Below are 5,666 nucleotides of genomic sequence, written 5' to 3'. Positions count from 1 at the left end.
TGTTCATGGTAGTGGCCAAGCCTCATCTGGCCACAGTGACGAAGGACCTTTATGGCTTCGTCAAGGCAAGGAGAGCTTGTAGGGAGTTCGTGTTTACCTCGGCTACAGTGAGGCACGAGCTAAAGAAACTAATCTCCTCCAACATTTGGGGAAAAGACCTTTTTCCCTACCGACTTGGTCAAAGAAGTTTTTGATAAAGCCACCTTGGAGGATAGAAACCTTCTCCAGAAGTGGGACCTGGCTATCAAAAGAAAGTCTTCCCCGGATGAGGGTCCTCAACCAAAGAGGAAGACTATGAGGACTAGGCTACCGTCTCGGCCAGCCAAGCCTCTTAGACAGCAACAGCAACTGCAATTGCCATTGCCCCCATTGCCCCAGATCGTGGCACAAACCCCGACCACCTTTCAGTGGGTACCCCAGGCCGTGTCGACACAGTCCACGGCATTCACCCCAGCGTTCGAAGGGCAGTCTACTTCCTTCCGAGCAAAGCCTAGCGGAGCAGCCAGAGGCTCGTCTAGACGCCCCTCAAGGGGAAGGGGATTCAGGGGTGGTCGTGGTCAGGAAGGCAAGACCTCAGGACGGCAGTCCAAGTGAGGTGATACCGGTAGGAGGGAGACTTCTGAAATTTCAGGATCGGTGGACCTTCGATCCCTGGGCCCACAGCCTACTCAAGAATGGATTGGGCGGGAGCTGGTACAGCACTCCACCCCCGTACCTTCGGTTTTTCCAACACGCCACCCCCCGTTATGGAGGAGTACGTTCAAGAACGGTTGGAGAAAAAGGGTGAAGCCCATCAATTTCTAAGGGAGGCTGTTTTGTGTTCCCAAGAAAGACTCGGAAAAGCTCAGAGTCATTCTGGACTTGTCGCCACTTAACAAGTTCATAGTGAATTGCAAATTCAAAATGCTAACACTGCAACACATAAGGACCTTACTGCCCAAGAGGGCATATTCCGTCTCTATAGACTTGTCAGATGCCTACTAGCACATTCCAATTAGCCATCGACTCTCCCCCTACCTAGGGTTCAGGCTACAGCGAAGACTATACGCCTTCGGAGCCATGCCATTCGGGCTAAACATAGCCCCAAGGATTTTTACGAAGCTTGCGAGCGTAGCTCTCAAACAATTTCGCCTAAAGGGAATTCAGGTAGTAGCCTACCTGGACGACTGGTTGGTGTGGGCAGCATCCGAGACAGAATGCTTGCAAGCTTCCAGTCAGTGATCCAGTTCCTAGAGTACCTAGGCTTCAAGATCAACAGAAAAAGTCTCGACTTTCTCCATCTCAAAAGTTCCAGTGGCTAAGATCCACTGGGACCTTTTGTCACACCGTTTCTCCACCCCAGCGAAGAAAAGGAAGGAGATAGCGGGTTCTGTCAAGAGACTTCAAGATTCCGAAAGGATATCAAGACACGAGCAGGAGAGAGTACTGCGCTCTCTCCAGTTTGCTTCGGTGACAGACCCAGTGCTAAGAGCACAGCTAAAGGATGCAATCGGAGTTTGGAGAAGTTATGCATCAAACGCGTGAAGAGATCTGAGAAGACCAGCCGCTTCGGCTAAGTGCTCTTCTCAGGCCTTGGTCCCAAGCCAGACATCTAAAGAAGTCAGGTTCTTCTTCAGCCACCTCCCCCGTCGGTGACGATTCACTCAGACGCCTCAAAGGAGGGATGGGGAGGTCACTCTCATCGGAAAAAAGTCCAGGGGACTTGGTCCAGGCTATTCAAGACCTTTCTCATAAAACTTTCTAGAAGCTAGGGCAGTGCTCCTTACCTTAAAGAAAGTCTCCCCGCGTCATTCGTTCCACATAAAGTGGTAATAGACAGCGAGGTAGTTGTAAGATACTTGAATCGACAAGGATCGAGGTCACCACCTCTCAACCAGGTGATGTTGGCCGTCTTCCGATTGGCGGAAAAGAAGAAGTGGTACCTGTCGGCAGTTCACCTTCAAGGAGTCCGCAATGTGACAGCGGACGCTCTATCCAGGTTCACACCGATAGAGTCGGAATGGTCCTTAGACGCAGGATCATTCTCCTTCATTCTGAATCAGTCCCAGAACTGCAGATAGACCTCTTTGCGACGAAAGACAACAAGAAGTTGCCCCTGTACGTGCCGTACGAGGACCCCTTAGCGGAAGCAATGGACGCGATGTCCCTCGACTGGAACAGATGGTCCAAGATTTATCTGTTCCCTCCTCACAACCTTCTGTTGAGGGTCCTCAACAAACTGAGATCCTTCAAAGGGTAGCGGCAATAGTGGCCCACAAGTGGCCGAACAGCGTGTGGTTCCTCCTGGCATTGGAACTGTAGCTGAAGTTTGTACCACTACCAGATCCAGTTCTGACCCAGCGAGTCCAGAAGTCTACTGTCTGCGCTTCATTACAGAAAACCCGGACCCTGCAGTTCATGATTTTCTCTCCCTAGCGGTGAGAAAGCGTTTCGGGATTTCGAAAGCCAGTATAGACTTCCTTGAGGAATATAAATGCAAATCTACTAGAAGGCAATATGAGTCATCTTGGAGAAAATGGGTGGCCTTTTGTCAAGGCGAAGATTCCGCAGGAGATCTTGACAGACTTCTGCTTATCTTTTTTCCCCACCTCCATGGTCAAGGGTTGGCAGCGAACACGATTTCAGCGTGTAAGTCTGCTTTGACAAGACCCATTCTATATGCCTTCCAGGTCGACCTAGGTAACGAGATCTTTAATAAAGTCCCGAAAGCCTGTGCTAGGCTCAGACCTTCAGCACCTCCAAAGCCCATTTCATGGTCTTTAGACAAGTTCTTCATTTCGCTTCTCTGTTGAGCAATGAAGAATGTGCGTTAAAGGATTTGACACAAAAAGTTATTTTCCTAATTTGCACTCGCGTCCGGGGCCAGGGTTAGTGAGATTGTAGCCTCTCGAGAGAGGCAGGTCGTGTTCAGTTCCTGGATGGGGAAGAACTGAACCTGTTTCCGGATCCTACGTTTCTCGCCAAGAATGAGTTACCCACCAACAGGTGGGGTCCCTGGAGAATCTGCCCTCTGAAAGAAGATGCATCTCTATGTCCAGTAGAATGCCTAAAGGTCTATCTTCATAGAACTTCAGACTTCAAGGGTGGTCAACTATTCAGGGGAGAAACATCAGGCTCAAATTTATCTCTGAATCAACTCAGAGCGAAAATCACATATTTTATTCGCAGAGCGGATCCTGACAATACACCCGCAGGTCACGATCCGAGGAAAGTTGCCTTATTCTTAAATTTCTTTAATTGCATGGATTTTGAACATCTCCGTTCATACACTGGCTGGAAGTCTTCCAGAGTGTTCTTTCGCCACTATGCGAAGCAAGTAGAGGAACTAAAAGAGATCTGTGGTAGCAGTGGGTCGCGGTGTTAACCCTACTGTTTAACTCTGCGAGGAACAGTGGTCTTAATTGGGACGATTAATTCCAGGGTGAGTGTGTAGTTACATACTGTACTACAAACTAAGTGAGGGCACTGTGTTGCCCATCCAGACTGTTCCATTTCCGAAGGTGAACCTAGCATAAGTGCAGACATGTGTGCCGAGCGTTTCTAACGCTAATGTCATTGATTTGTAATACAGGCTTTTATGACTTTGATACCTCGGTATCTTAAAAGTGGCATCTAATGTTTTTCTTTCAGACAAACAAGCCCTGTTTACTATCATACTTATGCTTAAAGTTTTGGGTTATCCTCTTCTTATATATATATATATATATATATATATATATAAATATATATATATATATATATATATATATATATATATATATAATTGTGGTTAACCTGTCTATTTATTGCCTGTCAATAATCTGGTTCTTGAGAACCTTGCGTCTCCTTCACCTGTGTCAATTTACTGGTATAATTGAGCATTCATTCTATGTACCTTATCTGGGATAATTCTAATAGAATTGTTCCTTTATGCAAGCTATGTTGCATTGGTTTTCCTCCTATGCGGATATAAAACCTTTGTCCAATACAAGTATTGTGCGGAAAACTGGTCGATATTTCATATTGACGCAGTGGTCCTTTACAAACTATGCTTTACTTAATATAGGGCGAGACCACTATATTAGCTTGCCTGGTATTCGTACATAGATATATGTACTCTTCGAGACTTTTCCAGAGTCTAGTAGGACTCTTCCCTGTAGGGGGCAGGAAGCTCTAACATAGTTTATAGTTAGTTGAAAAGATGTATAACGGTAACATCTTAGGTCTCTAGGTCTAGTCGACCGGGAAAAAATTACCTCCGGGGAGTACGGCACGTTCTGAGAATCCACAGATACAGTAATGCTCTGGTACACTTCCATCAGGACGACATGGCTTGAGCCCAAAAAACAGATTTTGAGCAAAGCGAAAAATCTATTTTTGGGTGAGATGGCCATGTCGTCCTGATGGACCCGCCCTTGCCTTTCTAAGAAAGGGCTGTAGGACCCCTCCCTACATACAGTATCTGTAGCACCTCGTGTACGCTACAAGGAATACAGATGGCGCCAGGATTGGCGCCAGGCACGCATACGAATCGGGGGATAGGGAAGCCTTGGGAGCGGCTCCCCTTTTTCTTTCCCGAATTCGTATCTCGTTAATCTCCCTCCTACGAGACGAAATCTCTGTTCAGGTCGTAGATTGCCATGTGACGTGTCTAGAATACGTCCTCTGATATGTCGCGATATCCGTTTCACGAGGGATACTCGCTCCAGGAGTTAGAATTCTGGTACCTTAAGGTAAATTCTCTGGGAATATCGCCGTAGTTGTAATATACCCTAGGAAGCTACCCTATAGGAACTTCCATCAGGACGACATGGCCATCTCACCCAAAAATAGATTTTTCGCTTCGCTCAAAATCCTTTATATATATGCATATACATATATTTATATATATATATATATATATATATACATATATATATATATATATATACATATATATATATATATATATATATCTGGGCATATATATATATATATATATTATACATACATATATATATATATATATATATCTGGGCATATATATATATATATATATATGTATGTAGCTGGGCATATATATATATATATATATAAAGTATATATATCTATATATATATATTAATATATATATATATATATATATCTGGGCATATATATATATATATATATATATATTCAATAAGAACTTTATGTTTTAAATGAAAACGATAAGCGCAGACCTAAATATAATACTAGGGCTATACATTCTTCTCGGGAATTTTTTTTGCGTGACAATATGAATATATTATAATTCCGTGTGAATTCACTTCACGTATTTGATGTATTCTGAAAACCAACTAATACCTAAGAGGTGAGGTGGAATCAAGCTAGTGAAAAACATGTCAGCTGTTGTCTGTGTCCGACGAGTCTCAAGTATCTAAATATATAACTTCAATGATATGGAAAAATTAAGGCGATTAATGTTGAATAAAATGAAGTGCTTATACAGCAACAATTATTAAGATATATATTCTATGAAATAATATATCTGTATATATATCAAGAAAAAAATATATTCAGCTGTTTTCCAAAATAGTTTTTTTCTATAACACTTTATAGTTATCAAACAATACAACACATCTATTAACGGATATAGAAGCTGAATTATAGAATTTTTTTATTTATATAACGCATGGAACACTGGATATATCAAGTAACAGCAATAA

This window comes from Palaemon carinicauda, chromosome 20, assembly GCF_036898095.1.
Source record: "Palaemon carinicauda isolate YSFRI2023 chromosome 20, ASM3689809v2, whole genome shotgun sequence".
Taxonomy (NCBI): Eukaryota; Metazoa; Arthropoda; class Malacostraca; order Decapoda; family Palaemonidae; genus Palaemon; species Palaemon carinicauda.
This window is presented reverse-complemented; position numbering follows the sequence as displayed.